At 40.9% G+C, this 27,921-nt stretch overlaps 1 long non-coding RNA gene across 5 annotated transcripts in view; it reads right to left on the bottom strand.

Annotated features, from left to right (window-relative positions):
- The window catches only part of LOC133513501 (uncharacterized), a 77,193-nt gene that overhangs the window by 27,073 nt on the left and 22,199 nt on the right, over positions 1-27,921 (bottom strand). For 2 of the 5 annotated variants that reach the window (XR_009798508.1, XR_009798510.1), the window contains exon 4: positions 15,949-16,071. This is a non-coding gene — a long non-coding RNA (uncharacterized LOC133513501). Of the gene's footprint in view, positions 1-15,430; positions 16,085-27,921 lie in introns of those variants that run through there. The other 3 variants (XR_009798507.1, XR_009798506.1, XR_009798509.1) reach the window with 2 other exon arrangements.

A 27,921-nucleotide genomic window follows, 5' to 3' on the forward strand; every position in this document is an offset into this window, starting at 1 on the left:
TATGGCCCACCCCACACGAGGCCCTTCTTACTCTAAAACACACAAGGCCACACACTACTGGCTGCTCTTTATGACGTCCGGTTGAGGGATGATTGTGTGAGTTTGGGAAATGAGTGTGTGTTTTCTTAGGGATCCACAGGAAAGTGAGATTCTTTTTAAAGATGTGTGTTGATGTGTGTGTTTGTGAGTGTGTGATGATGAGACGTCAAGAGTGGGAAGTGCGCAACTTGTGGGGGTGGTGCATTTGTGCAAGTGGTTGCGTCTTTTTAGAGGTGCGTGGGAGTGTGTTTGTGTGTGGTGTGGCACACGCTCACAAGCTCTTCTTGTTTGTGAGGTGAGAAGAGAGGAAAAAGTAGAGTCCCCCAGCATGCCTCCACCTCCTCTTGTTCCATCTGCCCATTTCGCTGCATTCTCCATAAATTAAAAACGCCCTACATCTGCTTTGGGGTGCATTGTTAGTTGTGTGCATTCTGTGGTTCCTCTGCTTATGAAAAATTGAACACTTTCCTGCATTGGATTAGTCCCCAATTCCCGAAAGCCCCAACTGCAGCAATGATGACAGGGGGGGATGAGTCAACCAACATCAACAGGAGTGGGCAATATCTCAAGTAAAATTGGGGGAGTAAAGGAAATAATAACATCTGTTTAGGATAATAGTGAGCACATGTGTGAAACCTGAAATTATTTTTCAACACTAGCATTAACACCTGGTTCTCACAGGATTTACAATAAAAATCCACAACACAACATTAGGTATACAATAGTCACTGCAGTGGAACCTTAAAGACGCTGGTTTATTTCCATTTCATAATTTCAAAACCATCTGTCTTACTGGAAATAATAAAATGTAAAACTCAAACTGTTGCCATCATAAAACCTTTCGGATCTAACAAACCAACTATGCTGGCAATTAGGTGTTTTGTGTGTACATTTTATTTCTCAACTATCATACAATTTTAAAGAGACATTTTTGAGTAAAACTGGGGGGGCGGGGGGTGCTGTACACATGATAAACACTGAAACCAGTCGAAAATGAGCAAATTGTAGCTATTTTCAATTGGGTTCATTTTACGGTTTTGTTTTGGAACTGGGCAAATAAAATGGACCAAAAATATAAAGTTAATGAACAAACGTTACATAACATACTGGCAGCAACCCAGACTTAAACACGCTAGCGTTCTTTAAAAAAAAAAAAAAAAAAATTACGTGATTTATTCATTGCAGGTACTTCTGACGACGATTCCAGAAAATATTCTTGCCTATGAAAGAAATTCGAGGTTTGGAGTTCCATTGTTGTTCTGAATGTTTGACGTCAGACGTATGTTAAATAGTCAGGAGTACTGTGTGTAGGCATCCTTGCTATTGCATTACTTTTATGAGCGTGTCGTCCATCCAAAGTTACGACTCGTTCCTCACTAGTTTAGCTACATGGAATGCGATGATACTTTGCTCCCACATGCTTAGTGTCGCCATAAGCACGACGCTGAAATGGAAATGACAGGTACGATGTCGAGAGTGCACTTTAATCGCGAGCTTCTGGTTTCCGGCATCGGCTTCCTGGTTTTACATCGGTTTGTCAGTGACTTTAAGTTTTAAAAGGAATGAGCTCTTTTTTTTTTTTTTTAAATCTAAGGAGTAGAAAGTACAGCTATATTTACAAAGTATAGAGTCAAAGTAAAGAGTCGCCAGAGAAATAAATCCTCAGGTAAAGTACAGATATCTGGAAAGTCTACTGAAGTACAAGTATTGTTTCTTCTCACCTCTCCTGATCAATGAGCCTGTATTGCATATGGATTTGATGCTGTACACACAGTATATTGTACTTTAACACAATCAAATCATAAGAGCAATAGTAAAAGGAAAAAAAAACTTGTTAGTAGATTTGCATCACAGTTCAGATTACCGGGTTCAAATCCAGCCTTGCTTCTGTGGAGTTTGCATGTTCTCCCCATAAAAGTGTGTATTCTCTGGGTACTGCGGTTTCATCTCACATCCCAAAAACATAGTTTGTTAATTGAAGACTCTAAAATGCCCCTAAAGTTTGTTTATATGTGTGTATATTGGTTGGTGAACCCCGCTGCTCGCTCTGAGTCTGCTGAGATAGGGGCCACCATTTAATTAATAGTAATAGATAAAGTAATTAATAGTAAAAGCAAGAAGCGGGTTGTTCGGGCGAGTGGATGTGTTTGAGAAATTTAAGGGAGTGGAGCTATTTTAAGAGGCTTGGTTGCTCCCATTCATTTCAAAATGTGCAGCTCTTTACATATGCACATATTTAGGCTCTTAGCTTCAATTTTTCATCCACAAGAACATTAGAAATTAAAAACAGTTAGTGTAGTAAAACAATTTTTGATGTGTTGTACTGCATACTGTTTTTGTAGCCATCACAGTGTACGTTTTCCCCATACTTCTACTGTACGCATCTGTTGGATCAAATGACTTTATCCATCCATCCATTTTCTGAGCTGCTTATCCTGACAAGGGGGTCCAGGAGCCTATTCTAGATCTTATCGGGCAGGATGACGACTGGTTTCCACCCAATCGCAGGGCACATGACGACAGAGAACGGTCACATTCACAATTACACCTCGGGGAAATTTAGAGTGTCCAATTAATGCATGTCTTTGGGGTGTAGGAAAAAACCGGAGTGCCTGGAGAAAACCCACGCAGCCATGGAGAGAACATGCAAACTCCACACAGGCGGGGCTGGGATCCGAACCCAGGTTCTGAGAACTGTGAGGCCAACGCTCAACAGCTCATTTTTAACTGTTTTTGGTTATATGACTTGTGCAATCACAGAAATCAACCTGAAAATGGGATAACTTCAACCATTATTATACTGGAGTTGTTTCACCTCAATTGTACGACTCCCATGTGCTGCGAGGCTCCCAAATGTGCACTTGCTCCCTTGCCTAAATGGATTCCCTTACAAGAGGACAGGCCTGATGAAAGATGGTCTCTAGTAAGTCAGGGCATCTGTATGCAAAGGGTGTGTGGCAGCAGATGAATAGACATTTTATAGGCCACTGTAGATAATTGGGACAAAAGGGACCACAAGATGCCCCCTTAGAACAGCCTGGCTTGAGAGGAATAATGAGTGTAATCAGAGGTTGTGGTTGCAGTGCCGCCCTATACAGAGCACCCAGGACACAGGGGAGGACCCGTGTTTGTCTTTGACATTAACATGCGAGGGCTAAGTTCAGCCATATTTGGCCATGGTTTGGTAAGCGGGAGCCCTAGCAGGAAGAACAGGTGTTGCAGGCCGACGAGGCCATCAATCTTGCGCTGGTCCGTCTCTGATGTATTCAGGGTTAATTATCGTCAAATAATCCATTAAAGAGAAAGATGGAAATGCGGAGGATGTGGGGATGCTAACCTTGGCAAGAGAGGTAAGTGCTTGGGGGGACGACAGCTGGGTATGGTTGTGTTGGCTTTGGTGGTTGCTAAGTTACACAATCTGACTCTAAAAAATGTGAATAAAAACTATACTGGGGGGGAGGCATTTTGGTGATGCAAAAAATAGCACTCCATACATGCTTATGTGTTTGATCCTCTCTTTCCTCCCCAAAAGTGTGTAGAGCAAATTACAACTACCATACACAAATTAATGTTAACTAGCAGATGCTTATGTACTATAAATACGCAAATCTAACACTAGGGAACACACACTGTTATTTAGTATAGCCAAACATCTGACAAAAAATTATAATAGCTCACTACTCAACTTGGGAGGTTCCAATGTGGTATTTAAAAAAAAAAAAAAAAAAAAAAAAAAGGGGTCTCAGGTTATCACTTCCTCAGGTAAAAAGTAATGAAAGCAAAGGTGAGATTGGATGTTAGAATTACATAGATTCATACCTTTATAAAACACCCTCATAAAGTGCTCCTTTTATTGCAGTGCACCTTTAGTCTTCATGGTATCCATCTCATTCTGGATTAGTCCATAACGTATAAATGGAAAATGCCATTCGGCTTTCTTTCCCTGCTCTTAACATATTAATTGGCATTACAGTAAATGTCGGTGCGTACAGTAAATTGTATTCAGAGAAGTCAGTGACACTTGCCCTATTGAAAATTTTACAGTGTGCTTATACCTTCATTTATCCGTTCAACGTGCCCATGAATATTTAAAGCTAACAATTAAACTCCGGCTGACCTGAAAAGATGGAGCTGGACCAAACTCTGTCAAAATGAGCAACCATAGTCATCAAAAGACAGAAAACGTAGTCCTGCAAGCACCCCACGCTCCCCAATGTGCCTGTCTGATGTGTGTACACAAAAATGCACGAGTTGTAACAATGACGCACTGTCATTGTGACGTGATGAGCATATTATAAATGTGTCGTGAGGAGGGTTGTGCGTATAAGTTGATGCACCCAAATATCCTGCTTCACCTTGAAGGAAATAAGATTTCCTCACATGGAATGATTACCTCTGCCAAGCAACACGTCTGCATTTTTATATAGGACAGAGAAAGGAGAACTAAGTCTATCCATCCATTTTCCATACCGCTTATCCTCACAAGGGTCACGAGTGGGCTGGAGCCTATCCCAGGTGACTCCGGACGTAAAGCGAGGTACACCCTGAACTGGTCGCCTGCCAGTTAAAGTGGAGATAGTGTCAGAGCTTTAAAACAAGTGGGGAAACATGTATATGGAAATTCCACAACCCAAGAACTGGATTAAATTATCTGAGACCCAACTCTTCCATTATCGGTCTTTGGCACAAACTTTTCCGGCGATGTAATCATCTGATTGTGAGATGGTATGTTGTTGGATGAAAGTGCACAATATTGTCGTCACTTACCTTTGTTTAAAATCCACAGGATGTTTATTAGCAAGGACTCAATTTTCATAGACAGCATATTTGCAGAGGGCCTTTTCATCTTTCCAAAATGACCAGATTTTATGCAACAGATGAATGTAAAATTCAAAAGGTGGAGGTGGAACCACAGCAATGCGACAAACATTTTTACAGGACTACGAATCCCATTACGCGGAAATGAGGCTGTCGGCATGATAAAGCGGCATACTGCAGTCACCTGACTTTGTGGTTCCCCTTAGGGCTATGGAGCACCAAAGTGTCTTTTAATAGCTGTTTTGGTATTCCTTTTACACCCCACAGTGGTGTCATTTACTTCGTCAACTTTTGTTTCCATAGAAGAAACAAAAACAAGTCCGAAACATCACTGCCTTGCTCAAGTTAGAGAAGCCATGTTCATAATTATAAAACGGGGAGAAGTCAAAGTCCAAATGGTAGGATTATTGTTAATAAAATTTGACTTGTGGTCAAAGAAACCACATTTATTTGTTTCGGATAATTTTTTGCCACATAAGATTTACTGTAGGTTGTGTGGTATAGCATCGCTATTCAAGAAAATGCCTGCAAATCCACTTTATGACATTTTTGGCTTAAGATTCTCCATGATCTCGTCCATGCAACATTAAAAATGTCAAGTCAAACAGTCAAAGAAATTATGTGTTATACTCAGACCATGTTTCTGAGTTCTAAAAAAAGTATCTCAACTGTCCATCAAATCACATCATTTTGCTTCGGACTACACTTATTCCATTCTTAAGCAAAAAAAAAAAAAAAAAAACCTTGTGCTTTTTAAAATGTAAGTGCTGATAACCTTGGTTAATGAAAGGCATGTTTTAAGTGACTAACAGCAAAAAGGGTATATTTTCCCTGTCTGCTAAATTAAAAGCAGACAAAGATTTTCTTCCAAAAATGATTTGTCAACGGAGAGTGGTGTGTCAAAGTGGGGGGGAATCTATTTAATTGAAACTATTGCAATTAATTCAACAGCTGCTAAGATGATGGAGAACAACACTAATGTTACAGGAGAGTCTCTGACTAAAGTGCAGTATATAACGTGATAGGACACCAACAAAATGCTGTATTCACTGACAGATATGCATCGGCACACCCCTAATGCAATAACCATCACAACCAGGCAGATTGAAGATACCTCTGTGTATGTGTGTGTGGGGGGGAGGGGGGTTGACCATGCTGTCACCTTATTTTCATCTCCAAACTCGGATTACTGCATGTGTCTGCCGAATGAGTCTTACAGCAGTCTTGGTTTTTAATGATGTAAATAATGCAGTGCTGCCATTGAAATTAAGCAGTCTTAAACAGATGTCGGCTCCTTTACTTCCCCATCTAGAGTGAGCCATAGCGTCTATAGGTCAGATTACTTTTTCATATGTCATGAAATATAAATGACATAAGCCTTTTTTTCCCCACCCCTTTTTTTACCTCCTCTAATTACTTTTCTATATTTTTATCACAGTGGCAATGCTGATAGGTGGAATGACTTCCCATTCTCATCATACCCTAAGGCAAGCTGTCCCTTTTTTCCATGAAAAAAAAAAATAGATTTCAAAGGACAGACGTGACACAGTGGAACATATAAATTCTAATACCTCAACTTTGGATTTTGAACAAAAAATTTAAAGGGAAAAACTATGCTGTAAATATTCAAATCTCTTTGACCTCAAATGAGCTCTTTTCAGCCAACATCAAAAATTCAACTCTGCTGAATTGCGACACTTCATATGAATGATGGATGGCGATAGGAAAAGAAACATATCCATTAGAAGTTAACGTGAAGTAAGGAGATTTAAGAAGACAAACCAAGACGACTCTGGGTATGTCTAAGTACTGTTTTCAGTGCTATGATAATCTTAGATGACTAAGGGTAGGTGTTGCTTCTGGTAAACACATTTTTTTCAGATGTAATTTTAATTGTTGCAAGGTTTTGACTCCCTATTTTTACAATTTTTATTCTGTAACAAATTATTACAAACAAAATTAAATGTACAGTATATATTTTTTGGAGAGTCGACCAAATTATAGTCAGCATCATGCGGCAGATTGTGGATGACCTTCAAAGTATTGCTGTATGTATGAATGAAGAATCCAAAAGTGCATTTTCCAGCATAGGAAAGTACCTGTATAATAAAACCTAGTCAGATAAACTTTCCCAACTTCCATTGATTCCACCGAGTGAACTCTTTTCCTGCAAACGTATATGGGGGGGATCACGAAATTGGTAGACAGGTCATCGCGTCCATTCTGGATTCTTGTCCAAGTTCTAAAGTTTCCATTTATGAAAAATGTCTGGTTAGGAGTCTATCATTACAGCAATCATTTTCCTCACTGTTGTATCATCACCCCTCAAGCACACATCCTATTTGAAGACCTGTAAAAACAGTCCCCGCTAGGGCCAGGGTCCCCCCCCCCCCAACACACACACACACACACACTATCATTTTGCACCGACAGTGATGTCCACAGACAATCTGCATTTAGCTGTGGCACACGTTTGCCATGGGAATAAGAATCAGACACCTGTCTGCAGTGGGAGGCTTTATTTATTTTTATTCCCCCCACCCAGCACTCACGCCCACCCAACACACCCACACACACACACACACACACTACAACCGCTACTGTGCAGCCAAGCGTATCAAAGCAGTGGAGTGAAAATGTCTCCTTGAGGAGTAAGAGAAAGGTACTTCAGGGTTGTAAAATAAGAGCAGCATTATGTGCTATGGTTATTTGGGACAAATGGCACTACTTTTAAAATGTAAATTTTAAAATGTAAATCAAACCAGTGGCAGTAGTGATGACAAACATAGCTTTTTTTGGTCAATCCAAGTCGATGGGGGAGGGGAGAGGTTAAGTTGTACAATTTGTTGAGCAACATCATTATTTCTAACATTTAAAAAAAAAAAAAAAAAAAAAAAAAACAGTAATGCTTGAAGTAGCAGCATTGAGGTTGTTGCCGTTGTTTAAATGTGTCCCGGGAGAATGCTAGCAAGTCTTGAGGGAAATAACGGCATTGGTGAATACCATATTGACAACATTGTTTGCTTCAGTTTTCTGCAGATCAGATCAAGAGCCGTAGTGAAGAAGAAAAAAAAAGGATTTCATAGAGTCACAGAGTACAATATATAACTTCAAGTGGAGTGTTTTGAAACCAGCTTTGGGCTTTGAACAATACAAGAAGTCAAACCTGCATTTTACATTCATTTGTGTCACTACTAGGGTATTTTGGTACATTAAATGATTATTATAAATTCATGCCAAAGTGAATGTTGATTGAGCAAGTTTTTAAGCCAGCAAATCACAATCAGTATCAGAATCCGCTTTAATGGCCAAGTATGTAACAACACACAAGGATTGCAATACTTGGCTGCCACCATGAGCAAAAGAGCTTTTGATTTTGTGTTTTTTTTTCTTTTTTCCCCTAAACAAGATCAACAGAACATCAGCTATGGGGAGGCAAGTACAACATCAGAGGCATCATTATTCTGTTCAATACAACACAGGAATGGTAAACAGGAGCTCAGAACATGTAATGACAGATTGTTTCACCCCCATAAAAGCAATACTAATTTGCTGAATATTATTTTCCGATAATTTAGCAAAGGTATTTTGTTCATCCGTAGACAATTGACCCCTCCGTACAGGGCACTTAACCACGCCCCCTGAAGTGACGTCACGCCATGTGCGCTGACGTAAGACAAACAGTAAAAATGGCAAATACAATACAATACATTCTGAACTGAGACAGACTCCATGCTTCTGATTTCATTCAAATCAACGATATATTATAGATTCTAAATACAATACGTTCTTAACTGAGAGAGACGCCATGCTTCTGATTTCATTCAATCATTCACACGTAGCAATGTTATGCTAGCGCAGAACGTCTCATTCATTTATACGAGACGTGTATTAAAAATCAAATTTAGGGCATATCTTCGTGCAAACAGTCTGGTTAAGCTTCGGCCGCGAGCCAGCAAGAAATCAATATGTTTGTGCAGTCCAATAGTCGCTAAATATCGCTCAACAAAGAATAAGTGTGGCAATCGTTCACACGCAGCAGTGTTATGCTAGCGAAGAACTTCGAATTCATTTATACGAGACATCTATTGAAAATCAAATAGGGCATACCTTCGTGCAAACATATGTGTTCCGGTTGATATTAGATGGATTTAGTTGATGCGGTCTTCCACAAAGTTTGATCCATCGAAGGCATTTTTCGTACTGGGTCTTCGATTTTGGAAAGGGTACGAATCGAACTCCACCAACTAGCCTTTCAGGATACCTGTCGTCACTATTAGAAAGTCCGTGAATACACCTCCTAACCATATTTTTTGTTAAATAACCCAAATACGCGATAAAACGCTAACTAAACCTATACTGGACCATTCAATGTCAGAGAAAATGGCAGGAGCAAAAACGGGCTTTGGTCCACGCAGATCTCTGGCCTCTGATTGGTCAGTGACGCGGATTACGTAATATCCACGGAGGGGTCAATTAGTCATTAATAGAACTGTCCACACCCCAGAAAAATCTTGAAACTCAAATCCTATTCTTTTCCACAATTGTGAAATAGGAAGTGCCTCGCTAACTGACAAAAACAAGGGGAAAAAATACAGTTTTGGTCTTGATACAGTCCATTTACTGACAAAATCTTAGACTGCATATCAAATGACCAATTCTTTTTGGATTTTGAATATTTTTACAGTTTATTTTTTAGAAACTATTACTAAAACCCTTGACTTTTAATGGTCCACTATTATGTTGGATGAGCCTGGATAATAGTATTGAGTTTATGTTATAGTTCAAGGTTGTGTGTGTAGTTCATAAAATAAAACCTTAAAATTTACTTTAATAACAGTTTAGGTTTTATATAGGAACATGTGAACCTTGGGACAAACAACCCAATTATTCCTTTAAGCTACACGCATTCCATTTGTAACACCATTAATTCTTCACAATTGCCTTATGCAAATCCAAACTCTTCTTATCGCAGAGACTTCATTAAACTGCAGTTCCATCTATTCTGGTCTACTTCTTGCTCAGGGTGTACCCTTCATTAACTCTACTTGACTTTTTTTTTTTTTTTTTAGGGAATGTTCAATCTTATGCCAGCCGGGTCAAACAATACCACATATTCCTATATTAATCTTGAAGAGGACGACAATATACTGTAGAGACATACCTGTTTAATCAACTCATATGGCTATTTTGAGCAGGTGCTGACACACACACACACACACACACCACACACACACACACTTTTTTTGTAGCAAAGAGGGCCCCAGAATGGATGGTCTGCTTGAGGACCCCTTGGAGTAATTTTACCCTGTATGTTTGAGGCTTTTGGGAGGTTTCAATTGGAGTCCCCTGCCCTCTCTCCTCTTGCACACTATATAAAAACCATTATTAATATTCACCGGGAATTGCCAAGAAGTGCAGCAGAGGGTCGCTACATCCAGATGGATGCCCCTTAAATCTGTCTTCAATTAGTCTCCACTAACTTACATCTTCCAGTTGAATTCTGATTAGCTGATCTGGCAATTTACTGAGCCGACGTGGAGAGCCCTCGGTTCCCCCTCGAGTGCAACCTTGCTGCTTTTGAGTATTGAGAACCTTTGATCAGCGCACTCTTTTTACCTATAAAACCCAATTCTATTAGATTTCCCCCATCCATGTGCATAGTGCTTTCTATCCCCTCATTTATATCAAAGAAAGAGAAGATTATTATCGCTTTTACTGAATATATACCTTATAGCTTTCCAGCACTATGATTAAACCTGTTTGTGGGCTGCCCTCTGCCTTCTCCTTAGCTTGCTACTCCCCTCTTGTGGCCAACCAGCACACACAGATGAGGTCCACAAGTTCACTTTATGGTCCTGTCTATACAATTAGGAATGTGTATCACGAAAACATTGCACAAACACTCTGTGCACCACCAGGGGAGCTACGCCATGCCTATCAACATATAGAATCTTTATTTCAATCCCATTCCCATTTCCATCCATTTTAAAGAGTAATACCAGCAGGCTGCTGCAGTCGCACCGCATGAAGGTGCGACTGAGCTTCACATTTGATCGTTTTTATCTGATTGCTCGGGTAAACAGCGCTGTGATGGATAAGATCTCATTACAAGAGGAAAGTGAGAGTTTAATTTCCTGTACATGTTCTGTCTTTATTAATGTCAGAGGCAGCGGGTCATAAATTGCATTAGAGGTCTCGCCGCTCCTCCTTGACACAAATGAGACCACAGAGCCATCTTACATGGGATTACATTGGGCACAATTCTCCAGCCAATTTCAATTTGGCCTTGTATTAAGGCAGCTTTATATAAGGCAAAGTGTAAAATACACCGAGGGTCTGATAAAAAGCTCAAATGTAAGCATTACACATTTCACTTTTAATCCGTGTGACAGAAAGGGCCTTCTCTCAATGTGTTAAGATGGTCGCTGGGGTGGTAAAACACCAGCTGCTAGAAGAAGCAGCCTTGAGTAGTTGTCTGTCAAGATGCCAACGAAATAAGAAGGCGATAACTGTCACACACAAACGCTACCCGTCCAGAGCAAGCAAAACTTCAATAATAAACCTGTCAACACTCAAATCTGAATACCCAGGAGCCACAACGTTGCTCCTCTGGCAATACGCATCAACATGGACTCTCCTGAGAGACCGCATCTATCAGTCTGAACACAATACACCCCGCACATCCCAGCATTTGTTTCATTATTTCCACAACGCATTTCAAAATAGCTCATCTTATCCAGGAAGGGAATGGTTGAGATCAATTTAGTGTTAACGGTTCCAAACACACAATCGGTTTTTACCCAATGAAGACAGTGTGGCGACCTGGTTTACCCGTTTCCTAGCTATAATCTTCAACTCATCAGAAGAAGCGCGTCTCGGTGGGCCTCTGTGGGCAGGAATAGAAAGTGCAAGGCGCCAGAGACTCCGTGTCCCTTCACCTGATCATCGGCATGCTAAATTTGTATCGATTGATGCGGCTCAAAAGCTAAACGGGAGTTATTCCCATGGTAAAACGCGTGTGTAGTCTCTGTGGTGGTGGGCTCCAGATAATCCAAGCAAAACCACAACATGTAGAATGTGTTTGGCCATAGATAAGGCTGCACGCATTAAACAGTCGATGTCAACCTGACCACAGCTTCACTGATGACCAACCATAGGAACACACGCATTGCATTTTTAAATACCTAAAGCTCTTTAACCCCCACTCAGCAGTGTACAAATACAGTAAAGTCTTTGTCAATACCAATGGACTCTTAAATGTGGCTTTAGGTCAGCCCACTGGAAACCTATTGGGAGCACTATAAATCTTTTATCTGTGGTCATTTTCATCAATTGATGATTTGAGGAAAAGGTAAAAGCTACTATAGTAAATCAAGGGAATGAAATTAATGAATAGGCAAATTCAGTCCAGCAGTCTCTAGCACATACAGTCAATGTACTTGACCTTGACATTAGCATCTGCAGATTTTGGGCAAATTGCCCGAGGTTAGGTTGAAATACTGCTGAGGCTTCTGAGAAAGTGGCCTTGGAGAGAGTGTCCAAAGGCTAAACACCCACAGAGAGACGAAAATGAAGGCAAAGAGCTCGGTAACCGAAGCTCACAGCGCAGCCCTCAGGGGAAAGCAGTAATTAAACAGTGATTAAATTAAGGGGCAATGCAGGCAAAGCCATGGCTGATTGACACTTTGCCCCCCACCCCCACTCCCCCAATTGTTCACTGCTTTGCTCTCAACTCTGTCGTAGAGCATTGCTTTGTATTGACCTCCAATTACTCCCTCACTCTGAATTCTTCGAGGTCCAGTTTTCAAAATCAGTTTTCCTAACGGTGTTCCATGCATGGATTGCAGCCCAGCTGTTTCTAGAGAGTGGCAGGTTTTGTGCTTCCAATATTATCAATGTTTACCTCAGATAAACTGAAATCTACAAATCATTGCACTGCTGTGCTGGGAGTACCATCAGTCATTGCTGGCAGATATGACTCCCAATCACAAGAAGTGATTTAGAAACTATATGCATGCAGAATCCCAAGCAAGCGTAACAAGCCTGCAGCCAGGCAGCCTCACGGGAGCTTTATCAAATACTTTTCTAAGGATCAGGGGGATGCTATAAATTATCTATGGTGACTCCTTAAAGACAAAGCAAATAAACATCTAGGCAGACATATAGGTGCTGGACAACAGCAATAAAAGCAGCTTTAACAAATAATCAGAAAAGGCAAGACACAGAAATTGCCTTCTTCAGGGGGTATACAATTCTCCACACGTTCCCAGCTTACCCTGTGTGCCACTGCAAATTGCCTGCAAACCCGTATATAGATTTTTAAAACGCAGGTCTTGTCTAAATCAAAATACATTGAGGGTCCTTAAACAATCTGTTAAGTCTTCTGGTTGTGAAGAAGGCCCTCTGAGTGTGTAATGAAAATTCAAATAGCAGCGCGGCGATGGATCATGGAGAGACAAATAACAGGAGCCCACTTTAGCGGATGAGCTAGAGATGACAGCTATTGATTAAAATGCTCCAAGAGTGCGGCAGTGAAAGGCCAGCTGATGCCATGACGGCTCATGAAAGAATCATACGGGTTCGTACTCGAGGTACTCAGCGATCACACAAGTGGTAGTGAGTGTGTCCAACTTCAGGCCATAGATTTCACAAGTTAATGATTTCAACATTAAAATAAAAACATTTTATTTTGCATTTTTAGAAGCTACTAGGTGTGTACGAACTATTGAAGGTAGGCTGTGAGGCACATGCACTCCTGTGTGGATGGATGGCAATCAAAACCCTCTCCAAGAGCCCTTGGAGGGATATCATTTCTTGATGTAAAATAAATAGTTGGTGCACCCGCCCAAGCTTGGATTGTGTTCTTCAAAATGTTTTCAACAATCCCAAGAAAAAGGTGACTTTAAATCCCCAAACTGCTCTTTGCCTAACTCCCCTCATCCTTGACATTTAACAGTGAGTTTCATTCTCCTCCAAATAGTTCAACACTAATTTGTATCCAAGCACCCAGCCAGGATGTGATGCGACTCCAACTGTGAACTATTTTGTGAGTCTGCCTTTACCAGAGGAAAGGTGGGTTAAGTTCCTGGCCGACTCCCCCAAAAGCCCTCTGATCCAAGATAAAAGTCAGGGTTGCGTCAGGAAAGACTTGACTTTTTCAAATAATGCTAGTTAGAAACACAACTCCCCGATGTTTTGCCAAGTTGGAGTGAGAGACTGAATGGGGACTGGCTCACCTTCTACCGCAATCTCGCTTGTCAAAGCGACCAGCCCAGTGCATCGGGGTTATTCGCGAAACAATTCTTCTTTGGAATGTATCCCTCTTGTGCACTGTCAAAAGTCTCTACATCCCTTGTTCTGATGGAAACCAGGCAATAAATGCTTGTTAAGCCCATCATGAATATTTAGCTTACTAGTCCGAGCTGCTGGTTCCAACCTCATTATCCTTGGCCTGAATACTGCCACGTTTGCTTGCCAAGTTACAGGCGGGATCACTTATGAAAAACCCTGAACACTGAACGCACTGCAATGCTTGGCTGTATTTCAGGATCTGAAAACAGAATTATCAAGAAGCTTTGCAGAGTTCAACTTTGACTTGTGAAATTTGGTTAAACCGTCCAATGCACTCCAACAAATCAAAATTGCTCATTGAGCAATAAGTCTTTTGGAGTGGAAACACAATCATTAAGAATGTATGGTTTGTTCTTTTTTTAACTCTCCATTATGGATGTCACTATATGTGGTATTAAAAAGCTCATATAAATAAATATAACATTATAGAAGCATCCAGAGTGAAATGATGTGTACCTGGAATGTGAATTTCACAGAGCCATGATCCAAATATTTTCGATATGCCACTTGTGATGCACGGAAGGCACATTTGACTTGATTACTTCTTGGCATTCCCCCCCCTCCGAGACTGAAGGCAATTGTCGATAAGGCAATCATGGCACTGACACAGTGTAAATATATAAATATACTCATTCATCCCGCTTGCAGATAAAGACATAAGGGCGCATAAATGCATGAATGTACTTGTCTCTTCATACCTGCCTCCCTGGCCGCCTGCCTGTCCGTGGCGGCTTGACAGTACAGCGGCATGCCCTTCATTATCACCGGGTAACGCTCATCACAATGTCTTTTCTCCATAAACCCCCTCCGACTCTCACTCACAATGAGAAATAGAGGGGAGATAAGGTGTGGGAGACCATTTCTCTTGACATCCATGACAGCAAACTCATCAGTCATGCTGTCAAAGGCGCTGGTATTGGCTAGTTTGGGATTTACCCATTTGAGGAATAATGATGTTGTAAAAAACAACAGTTAAAACGTTGTGCTTTTGGTTTTGCTTTGGGGGTGTTGTGTACTGGAGGAACACTCGACATAAAACCCAATTTCATTTGTCAGTGACCCCCCTACGCTGCCTTTCGAATTCAATCTTGGCAAGTTTGAGAAGGCCTGTTTGAGCTGGCCCTGGCATTTCCGCTTTACATGATGAAGGACAACAGAGGTGATATCTTTATTTACGAGAGAGTGATGCATTGCCTTTAATCCTATTCTGCAAGTGGCTCACATAAATGCTAATTTACATTTCCTTATAATTCCATCTACCCATCCATTTTCTGTACCAGTTATCTTCACTAGCATCGCGGGTGTTCTGTCGCCCATCTCAGCTAACTCTGGGGGAGAGGTGGGATGCAGCCTGAACAGGTCGCCAGCCACATTCAGGGCATCTACTGAAATTTCAATGTCATTTTGAAGTGCAAAATTGTTGAAATGTATAACACAACCCTTTGGGACCACAATCTAGGGATGTCTCCAGCCACTAAATTATTAGTTGCGCTAATATTACCAATTAGATTAATTACTTTTCTTAATGTATCTTAAGAGAGCGCACCAGGAGGAAGAGCAGCTTCTGAATAGACAGTCCATCAAGTGTTCCACTTTAAAGTGTATTCAATATATTCATGCACAGTACTTGTAGTTTCATGTTCCTCCACCTGCTATCAAAGTGCAACATTGCTCATAGCCACTGTTCGAATTACTCAAGAGAATTTGGGGCAATTTTTATTCAAGAACGCACGAGACCTCTTGAAGGTGGAGGGTACTTGGGACTGCATGGAAATGAAGCCATGAGATTGTAGCCGAGGGGATGGAGGATTGACAGCGACATTAGCCCCTCGGCACCTCGGTTGCATCACATGTCGGCACCTAAAAAAAAAAACTGAGACATAGATGGCAAATTAACTCCTCTTAATAGTAGCGAGGGATTTACAGTGTGTTTGGTTTGAACTGTTGGACCGCACGAGAGCGAGAAATGAAGTGTCGTGCTTTTAGCGGAATGGCATCAAGAGGCTGTGAAGTGTTTTGGCTAATTGGCATACAGCAACCAACTTCAGACACACATTTATATTAATTTGAAATGAACTCATGAGGAAGGCTCATCATCCGATACTTCAAACTAGTTCAAAGGGTCATAGGCAATTCATTTTGATATTCATTGGCTACATTACAAACACGGAATTACACTAAGGTTGCGCCGTTTACAATTCCTCTCTCTTGTCTAACCATTTACCTGGTTGTGCTAAAAGTAGCTGTCAATTGAAAAAAAGAAACATTTAAAATGAATCTGGCTTTATCCGAGAAGTTGGGGTAAAAAGGAAAAAAAATGTACTGCGTAGTTTTGAAAACCATCATGTTAACATACAGTCTTCAATCTGGAATGAGTACCTTCTGTCGCCGACTAGAGGCTGGAATTCCATATTACAATAACTGAGCTGTCTTGTTGATAAAAAGAGGATAGGTTGAGCTCCTGGCTTCAAGTGTGCGATCAGGTATCAGGTTAGGGTTAGGTTTTTTTTTTTTTCTTTTCTGAAGCACAGCCAGTTGATTAAAAAAAAAAAAAAAAGGTGGATGATTCAGAAGTAGTAATTGTTTTATTTGTGCTACAGAAATGCAACATTTTTAGTTTTATACAAGGGAGATAAAGGGCAGTCCAGGGCCAACATCGGTCCGTCATTTTTGAAAATGTCATTTGTGGTGCGCCAGCAAGCACAGAGCACACGAATATCACTGGTAGAAAATACTGCAAGATGATGGATGACCTGATAGGCTTGATAGCATTGTGTCAACTCCTCCAGAAGTGGTTTGGACGAAAACAACTTTTTTTTTTTTTTTTAACAACAACAATAGAGTTACCTGCTGCACCTTTAACACCGAAACACATTGATATACGTTAAAAACAACAACAACAAAAAAACGTTTTTGCTGATTGCGTTACCTTCCAAACAGGGTACGATGGGTAACGACATAACTCAATTCTACACCCAAACTATACAGCAAATATTTCAAGCAAAAGCGTCACATGCAATTTCGATCATTTCTGCAGCTGAACTGGCATTTTGCCTGGGTTGTTAAATGCATATGACACTTTTTCAGAACACACATTATGTCCAAGATGATTTTTGCCTCAAAAAGGTACACAGAGAACCCGTTGTATATTGTTTTCTCAAAAACACTTTCTGCTAGTTCAACATGCAGTGGCACAACTATGCTTTGACTACAAAGCATAACGTAGCCAAAGCCAAGTCGGCAAATCTTCGCATGCCTGCGCACACACTTAACAGTATAGGAGCTCCACAAGCAAGGGAGCAAGGTGTTTTTCAATGCATTTAGATGAGACCTTTAACAAAAGGTCCCTAATGCAGATATCAATGAAGCAGGGGAGTGGGCTATTGCAGCGAAATAGGCTGACGGAGGGATGTCATCCCATGTGCATGAAAAATGATGGATCCCATTTGTAAACTTCTTTATCCTGCTGCCTGCCTGCTACGTTCTGCCTCACAGACGTGTGCACCACCCCCCACACACCCCTTGCCAATTTCTTCCACAAACTGCTGGCTCTTAAACAAGGAAGCAAACCTGTGACTTTGCCTGAGAATAGCAAGTGGTCTGGTGAAATTGGCACTTCAGCGGCTGTTCTGAGCGAGTGTCAGGAAAAGCGGAGATGGCCGAGAAGACCTCATACATGACAGAATAGATTAGCATTGTGGCCATTTTTTCCCCCATCATTCTTTCATTCTCCACATCTCAAAATACATCAATAAAATGAAGACCCAAAGAGCTACCAATTTTTTTTTTCTCCAAATATTAAATTTTAAGGATAGGCTTGCTAAAGCTCCACTTTCTCCTCACTGATTTAAGAACCAATTGAGGAGACGCAGTACAGAAAATAGATGGATGGATCGCAACTCCGTGATCCGTCAAATAAACTGAAGATGAGCTCACTGCTCCAAAACAATACCTTTTTTGTGCTACAAAATAGATTTGATATCTCATTTAACCACAAGAGGTTCCAGATTGAGTTCACTGACAAACTCTCTAAGCCAGGGGTCAGCAACCCCTCCATTCTGCTCATAATACTCAAAGAAATGTTTGGACAGTCTCCTACAGGAAGAAAAACAAAACCATCAGGAGAAACAAAACCTTCTTGACATTTGCAGTGAGAATAATACTGCACATATTGAAAAAAACTTTATGTATATATATTGAAAAATTTAAGAAATCAATGAACTGCTACAGAGGGGGGAAAAAAGGGCACAGAGTTGAGGCTCATTTTCAAATAAAATAGTCAATGTCAATTTGATACATGCTCACATTCATGAAATTAAAGACAATCTTAAATTATTCAGCTGCGGTGAAACAAGACTACCAAACAAAAATGTTTTCTTTATTCAGTCATTTCACGAACAGTGGATCATGCAGTGAGCTATCAACTTGACTTAGTAAACAGGAACAGTCCGCTTGATAATTTAAAAAAAATAATGGTCAATTAAAATTATTTTACCTGGCTAATGTGATGTTTGTTTTATTGGTACAATAGTGCCATAATTGTCACATTTAGAGTTAGATTTGGAGAAATGAACCAATGAATTAAAATTAAAATTATTTGAATCATGACTAAAGGGTTTATAAATATGTCAGCATGACCGTGGAACTGACTACATCCATTTCCATTATTTGATGTGGAGAGAATTGTTTTGGAATGCTGTTTGAACAAACCAGAAATTGACCAAGGCACTGAAGCAGACCGCATTTGACCATAGTAACCATTAGAAAACAATGCTGCATTGCTAATTATCCCAAATTTTTTGGTAAATGAATACTTTCCTGCTAAATGTAAATGAGATTCTGAAAGCTGGCAATGCACTTTGGCTGATGCTGTGACTTTGGAAAGGTTTTCTTTTTTTGCGAACTGCCAATGTGTCAGAGTCATGCCTGAGGGTTGAGAGGTACATTTGACAAGTTAATCACATAATGAGGCCAATTAAACATCGGCACAAGTGGAGCAAAATGGGAGATGCCACAGAGCCTTCAACAAATGAGGTTGGGCCAATTCCCTCTGGACACGGGCCGGACAGCCATCCTATGGCCGTCTAGCGGCTCGTCTCTAGTATTTATCTAAAACTGGATTGTCCTCCAGAGGCAAAAAAAAGTCAATGGAATTGTGTTGTTGCTCCTGCGCAGTCCCTCAACTGAGGACAACAGCAACATTCATTAGAAAACCTCAGCTCCAGCATGTGGGTGATAAAATGTTACGGCCAGGCACATGTAAAGTCAAAGTAATGGCATCAGATTTTATGAGAATTATACTAACCTATAAGCCCGTAAATTTATACTGCATTGCATTTCATAAGATCTTGAAATCGGACGAACACACGGACCATCAATCGAGACGAATTAGGGGATTTCTACTTTTACCCTTCTATCCAAGTCAGCATAGGTCTGATGGATGTCGTTGATAGATTATGTTGTGGCGTGGGGTTTTGAGTGATTTTTTTTTTTCCCCCCTTCTTGAATGTTTTCGGGATGTGGGAGAAAACCGAAGTACCTGGAGAAAAGTCATCCACCGCGGTCCCCATGTATCTATCTATCCATCCATTTGAAAAATTACCGCATTATTAGAATAAGCTGCTTATGCTACCCCTTCATCACCAACAAGAATTTTCACTAGCAATGCTCCCCTTGATGGTAACTGCTGGAACGCGTTGACCAGAATATGTGAGCGCGAGAGTGCCACGAGAGTGCTTGGAAGAGGATAAATCACTCCAGCTGCAATTAGACCTTGCCGAGTGCCTCTACCATACATGTAAACATGGGGTTGGCAGGCACATTAGGTGGGTTAAAGTTCAAAAGGGTCGTATCTGAACAAAATGGATGGCAGCCAACGAGTAGATTTCGGGTTTATACATACACGTTCAAGGGTTGGCCAATTATGGCTCTTCACCATGTACAGAGCCTCAGTGCTTTACCCATACAGGATTTTGCCAAGTTAAGAGAATTTAATAGTTACCCAGGTGTCTCAGTGAGCCTGATGTGGTCGTGGGTGAGCTGTAGCCTATTCCAGCTGACTTTGGGAAGGGCACATTCAGACAACTAAGCATTCACTCATTCACTTTAGCCACTTCAATGAACCTAACAAGAATATTTGGAATGTGGAAGCCAGAGGATCCAAACTCCACAGAGGAAGGCCTGAACCCGGATTCACACCTGAACCCCACATTGTGAAGCTACTATTTCAAGGACATATTTTTTATTATTTTTTTTTTTTATTTTGTTTAGTTGAACAATAATGCTATATTGATGGAGGGCATTAAATTATGATACATGGGGAGACCGGTAAAATATTTCATTCAGATCAAGGCTGTATTTGTGGGGGAAAAATAATTAAAAAAAAATAAATAAAAAAAAATACAACCCACCGTGCTGCACTGATGAGGACTTTGAGGATTTGTCCCGACTAAGACAGACAAGGGAAATAAAGCCATGCCCGTTTTATCACGTCATACGTTGATGATTTGTTAAAAAAATTGCAAAGCGACTGAAGCATGCCTCTGATTTCGACTTAATCCGTCATTATCCTGCCTTTGAAGTGACCTCGCTCTTCATGTTCAGACGGGGACCTCAAAGCGCACTCGCAGCTTCTTCATTAGCTGCCATGAAATGGAGCCTCAGAAGCAACTTTGAAGTCCCCCCCCCACACACACGCCAGATATCCTTAGGTCTGTCTAGACTGGAACATGCTGAAACAGTATGTGTGTGTTTTTTAATCAATTATGGCTTTCACCTTTGGGGCCACACATTCATTACATATGATGAGAGCACCTTGGGGACATTATCTGAATTGCACAAAATGTGATTTTTCTTGCAAATCCAAATGGACAAATTTGAATAGTTGGAGGAGAGACAAAGGCTGACACTTTTGCACAACTCAGTATCAATGATTGAATTCACTGTCTCAAGATGAAATGCAGTCAATACAATAAAAAAGTAATGTATACATTTTTTATTGTTAACTAGTTTCCCATTGGAGAAAATAAATTAATCAATTTCTGAGTGTGCACAAGAAACATGTTAGGTTAATTGAAAATTCATAATTATCCATAAGTGTCAATGTGTGAGTGTTTGTCTACAGTGTATATGCCCTTTGATTGGCTGGTGACCATTCCAGGGTCTATCCCACCTCTTACTCAAAGTCAGTAGGGGATAGGCTCGAGGTTGCACAGGGGCTGTGACCGTGACTGATGTTTTGCAGAATGACTGGATGGAAAAAAAAAATAAATAAAATAACAGCCTGAGGGCATTTTCGAGGTAAGCACGTCTGCCTCACATTTGGGAGATCTAGGATCAAATCTTCAGTCATCATCTCTGTGTGTGGTGTTTGCATTACTGCCTGTGCTTGGGTGAATTTGCTTTAGATACTTAAGCTTCCTTTCACACAAACAAATGCATGCTTGTTGAAGACTTATTGTCTAATTCTCAAAATATATTTAAGTCTCGCAGGAAATAAATAGGTGTGGTAAAACAGAACAAAACAAAAAAGATACATCCATCCATTTTCTCAGACTCTGATCCCCGAATGGTCACAGGAATGCTGGAGCCTATCCCAGCTACCATCGGGCAGGAGGCGGGATACACTCTGAACTAGTTGCCAGGCAATCGCAGGGCACATGGAGACAGACAACATTCGCACTCACAATTAGACCTAGGGGCAATTTAGAGTCTCCAATTAATGCAAGTTTTGAGAATGTGGGAAGAGATTGGAGTGCCCGGAGAAAACCCACACAGACGTGGGGAGAACATGTAAACGCCACACAGGCGAGGCCTAGATTTGGACCCCAGTCCTCAGAGCTTTGAGGACAACGGTCTCACCAATTGTGCCACCAAGTCAAAAACAAAAAAAAGTAAGGTTGAGAGTTTAGATACATTTTCTTCATTTGTGTTTTTTTTAATTTGGCGACTTTGCTCTGGAATGGTCACCACAGTATATAGCTGGCCACATACTGCATAATACCAGTAGACAGACCGATTCACTTACAGTGTACTCTACATAGGCTTCCATGCATGTTTTTGAAATGTGATAGAAAGCCAAAACCCTTTTTCCTGTATGCAGCATCTTATCACAGGAGACCTAGTGTGAAAGTGGAGTATGGGTACACCCAGGACCAACAGACCCATCAGCCGTGGGAATGCAAACATCCATCTTTGCGAGGACAGCAAGGCTGGGAGTGGATAAGGTACAAGTAGTAGCAACGAGCAAGAGCAACGTCTGAGAATTTTGCTGAAGACAAGGTGAAATGCAATCAGAGGGTCAGCAATGCAGCAGTCATGTGGACATGTTGAACCAACGAGAACAATGCAACATCTACCATAACAAAGTAAACAAAGGGAGTTTTCATGAATGTTGACTAGTAACTATCACCAAGGCTGAAATGTATTTCAGTGGCAAAAATTGTTAACCATCGGTAACTCTGAACGGTTATTCTGACTACTGACACTAGAAGCGAACATTGTAGTGTGAATGTTGTGAAACGCGAATGATAACCGCAAAAAGCCACTGTGAGAACATCTGAACTTCAGAAAACCAGAATATATTTAAAAAAAAAAAATTTGGAAAAGGAAATTCAAACTAATACAGAAAAGAGGGGGAGAAGTGGTTCTGTTGATACTAAGCTACGGTCAGGCAGCCCAGCAAAGACTGCACTTACAACTCCCATGAAGATTATTCAGGATGTTAAGAAAAACCCAAAAGCCTCTTCAAACGACATGCAAGCTTCCGTGCAAAAAAAAAAAAAGGGAAAAAAAAAAAAAAAAGGAAAAAAGTGTCTTGGCTGTTTCATGGCACACTATAAAGAGGTACTAGAACAAAAATAAGATCCACTCTGGAGTTTTTAGAAGTAAGCAACATGACAAAACATCCCACTGACAAAATCTCAAACAGGTCCGGAACGAAGTCATTTAGAGTGACAAGACCAACATTTTTTTTTTTATGTCGACAACCATAAATGTTATGTTTGTAGCAGAGTCAAGAAGACTTATGATGAAAAGTACACCATCACGTCTTTGAAATAGGGAGGTCGCATCTTGATGCATCATGGGAGGGAAGGTGAGAAGGTCTTTTTTTGACACATCCTCTCTATCAGTGGAGATTTCAAGGCCTGTTTTTTTTTTTTTTTTCCAATTTTTCAACTTTCTGTCTGTGGCTGCAGGATGCAATAAAACCTCCATTATAGTCACATTCTGCTCTGGAAAAAGACACTTCATCAGAAATTGATCACCTGCAAAACAAAGCAGCATGATGGCTCATAACACAAGACGGTGGAGTCAAGTCATTTTATCCAGATGTGTCTTGTGATTTCATTTGGAGCACCTAAATGTTATTGGTTTGCAGAATGCACAATAATTCATCATCTAAAGTTAGCATTTACAATTGCAGGAACAAGCTGTGCATTTCGTACTTCTTTGTACAACAGTAGGAAATAGTGATCCATTTTCCATCTTTCATACTGCTTATCCTCACTGGGGTCATGGCTGCCCTGGCGTCTATACCAGCTGACTCTAGACGAGAAACAGGGTCCACCCTGAACTGGGCGCCAGCCAATTATATGCCACATATAAACAACCATTCACACCTACAGGGAATTTTGAGTCTTCAATTAACCTACCACACATGTTTATGGGATGTGGTAGGAAACTGCAGTGCCCGGAGAAAACCCACACAGGCACGGGGAGAATATGGAAACTCCAAATTGAACTGTGTGACAGAAGCGCTCACCACTCAGACATTGTGCCATCCAAATAGTGATGACGATGTGATGATGGATTAGATCAGTCTTTCCCAACATTTATTAACTCAAACCATTTATTTTACATTTAAAAAATTGACCGCATGCCACTATATAAAAAAACCTTCTGGCATCTACAGTACTAAAAGAGTTTCTAATGTTTTCTGCCTGTTACTAGACATCACACCAACACATAGATAAAGCTAGTTCTAAATGTTTAATTTTCACCCAAATTAGTGAAATTGAACAATTTCCACACAGTGGTTGGAAATCACTGAATTGGAAGGATGGATGGATGGAGGGAGGGTTTTGGCCAAAGGACGCATGGACGGGTAAATAGTTGAAAGGAGGGAGGCGGAGGCTGTGCTCGAGAGGAAAATACAGTCAGCTCAGCCTCTGGAAAGGGGTTGTGGTAGTTAGCCAGAAGCTTTTGGCAGTACCTCTAACTTTTTAACTCAATTGAATTAGCATCATCCAAATGTTTAAACAGCTGTTATTCACATCAAGCCAAAACAATAAATGCCGTTGGGGGTATTGTAACAAGAGTTCAAACTGTTCTATAGGTTATTGTTGCACTTGTCTTCTTCCTCCATTTGCAAAATATAAACCACTGATGTTACTCTTTCCTAAAAAAAAGTTTCAAGGTTGCACAGTGAACTTTCTATGATTCATATCTGTCACGTGTTTTGCTGTCAAACTCACAATGACTTGCTGTGAAAATACCCTACTCCTCCAAAGGCCGATTGGCTTGATAGCGAAGAACAGTGTGATGGAATACTGTAGTCCAGCAGGTCTGATAAATTGGCGAGGCTCCTTGTTGGTTTTGCTACTGGCAGTGGTGGCATTTAACAGCTGCTCAGTTTGAACGGCTAGAGTTGTTGATAAAATGAACACTCCCCCTCCCTCCCTGGCATGAAATCAGACAAGGTCAATTAGGATAGCCAAAAGCAAAATGTCAAAATGATGAGAATTTTTTTTGAAGATATTTTCTTTACTTTCTTATAAGTTCTATAAGTTTCTCATAAGTTGACATACATTTCATTTGTATTTGGCAACATTGCCTTTAAAGTACCGTTTATGACTTGGGTAAAACCTTTTTGCCATTTCTCTTATTTTTCTATTTTTGCTTTCACAAGCTTCTCCCGATACATAGTTGGCAGTTTTTGGGCGCATTCCTCTTGACAGAACTGGTGTAACTGAGCCAGGTTTGTAGGAGACTTTGATCGCACAAGCTTTTTCAGGTCTGTCCATCCATTTTCAAAGGGACTGAGATCAGGGCTTTGCGATGGCCGCTCCAAAACAGCCACTTTGTAACCAGTTTGACAATATGCTTTGAGTTATTGTCCCCTTGGAGAACTCAAAATTCACCTTTTTGGCCAATGTTCTCAGATGTTGTTGCTTCAGCATTTAAACACAGTACTATTACCCCAAGTAATGGATACTAAACAAATCAAGATTTGTAGTATCCCCTATCGCTCTGGATAGTGGTTTAAAAAAAAAAAAAAAAAAAAAAAAAAAAAACAAGTATCTGAACGGTAGGCTACCTTAAAAAAAGACATGCTAGGCTGTAAAAGACAATGGCGCCATTACTTTGATGACCCCTCCCTGAAAGCGACATTCAGCACTTTAGCGACCGTCTTCCAGTCAGAACACACGACCTGATTTAACATCACACGGAGAACAATAGTTCAGCTGTTCACTGGAGCGTTTCGGGTGGTCCGAGAAGCGTGCCCGTCGTGTGCGGTGACCGGTCCATTATTGACAGATGGCCAGGACCCCTTCCCTCCCTGAAGCAGACGTCTAACCCAAACAACTGGATACACATGAGGTGATCCTCACATCAATAGCAATCAATTATTCACAGATTTGCGCCGGCTTGGAAAAAGCAGATCGCCTGCAATGTGACGAGTGCGAGACCGGCATGCATTTTGTAGGAGCGAGTTCTGCTCCCACGGTTGTGGCGCAATGACTTTCAGCCTGTCAGAATTTGACAGAACTGCGATTAAGTGGGTCAATGATTGCCATTGTCTGCATAATGGCTATTAGCTTTTATGGCAGAATACATAATGTACGATAGCTCTGGTTTTCCAGTACATGAAGAGAACGTTGTTTTATTCATTCCAAATTGAGGCTCAACTTTGAACTGTGCATATTTGAGAAGAATACTTTGGACTGTGCACCTCATATATAGTGCAGAGAGACGAAAAGAGTTTTATACATGCTGCTTTTCCTCATCGCTGATGGGGCAATCCAGTGAGGACATATGGCTTGATGTGCTTCCAACACAAAGTTTTGAGTACACTGCATTTAATTAATAGATTGCTTCAGTACATTCTATCACCACTTCTGATAGAAACACATCAGTTGTTTTTGTTATCACTTTTTCTAGTCGCTTCTTGAGCACAACATCTAGATACAACTATGTATCAGAGCTTGCTCACCCATTGGGTGATACAGGAGAGTACTAAGGGCACCACACAGTTTGATATATGGTCTTCTGTGTCTGCTGACACTTGAATCCAAGTGCAAGTTTTATCAGAGCTTTTTGTGACACTTACTTTCGAACACATTAGCATTAGCAGCACTATAATTTGACGGGTGCGCACATGCCTGTGCGCCATCGCACTTTCAAATCTGCAAATCATGCGCGTAAAATTCGTTATGCCTAGAAATACATTGATACTGAAAGCCATTGCTTATTTTGCGAAGTCTTGACCAATGTTCCCTCTAAACTGTGCTACTGCGCACTTGTCGCACACTCTCAGCACCCATGAAAACTGATCCAGACTGCTTTCCCCCCCAACATGGAAACACACCGTCTATAACAACTGCAGCTGCTCAGCCTACTTCTACTTCCTAGTTTACCTGGCACCGCCGCCCTCCGCTCTTAAAAGAGTACACTCAATTACAAAGACAACATACCCGAAACTTTATATCTGTGGGCATGACTGATGGACCACACCCGTACATTTTTCAAATGTGAGTGACTGCATTAGGCTATTGTCAGTGTTTTTAAATAAATTCATCTCAATGTCACAAACCTTTTAAATACATTTATAGTCCTCTCCATTTTATAAAGGTTCAATTGCAAACTTTTTTTTTTTTTTTAAAGTTTTGAAGCACTCTGCGTGCTGACAAAACCTGGGTATTGCCTTTCAAGAGAAGCATAGACAAGGCTTCATGATTTCTGACTGTCATGAGTTTCACAGTACTTGGACTCAAGCAACAATTTGTAATGTGTAATATACAATAGGGCAGCACGGTGGGTCACCAGGTAAAGCGTTGGCCTCACAGTTTTGAGGTCCCGGGTTCAATCCCAAACCCACCTGTGTGGAGTTTTCATGTTCTCCCCGTGCCTGCATGGGTTTCCTCCAGGCCCTCCGGTTTCCTCCCACATCCCAAAAACACACAACATTCATTGGAGACTCTGAATTGCCCCTAGATGTGATTGTGAGTGCGGCTGTTTCTCTCTATGTGGCTGGCGGATGCCTGGCGACCAGTTCAGGGTGTACCCAGCCTCCTGTCCATTGACAACTGGGATAGGCTCCAGCGCTCCCCGCGACCCTTGTGAGGATAAGTGGCAAAGAAAATGGATGAATGGATAATATACAACAGCTCAAAGGGATGGCTTGAATGGAATAATTCACAGGATAAACGAAATATTTGGATAGAAACGTCGTAATGCAATATGTAGTTTTGTAGTCGCTGCTCTTGATCCAAAAATGAAACACACACACGCGTGCGCATGCACACACAAACACTTGCAAAAAATAAATTTATCAGAACCCCTCACACGAAACAGTGCCTGGGACCATCGGTTCTTAATAATTAAAGTCCACAATTAGGAATCTTAGCATGGGCTCAGTGTGGGTCTCCATGCAATATTCATAACTAGACGTAATTATGCAATATATTCACTGAAAGAAGGGGCCATATA

This window comes from Syngnathoides biaculeatus, chromosome 15, assembly GCF_019802595.1.
Source record: "Syngnathoides biaculeatus isolate LvHL_M chromosome 15, ASM1980259v1, whole genome shotgun sequence".
In the NCBI taxonomy this organism is placed as follows: Eukaryota; Metazoa; Chordata; class Actinopteri; order Syngnathiformes; family Syngnathidae; genus Syngnathoides; species Syngnathoides biaculeatus.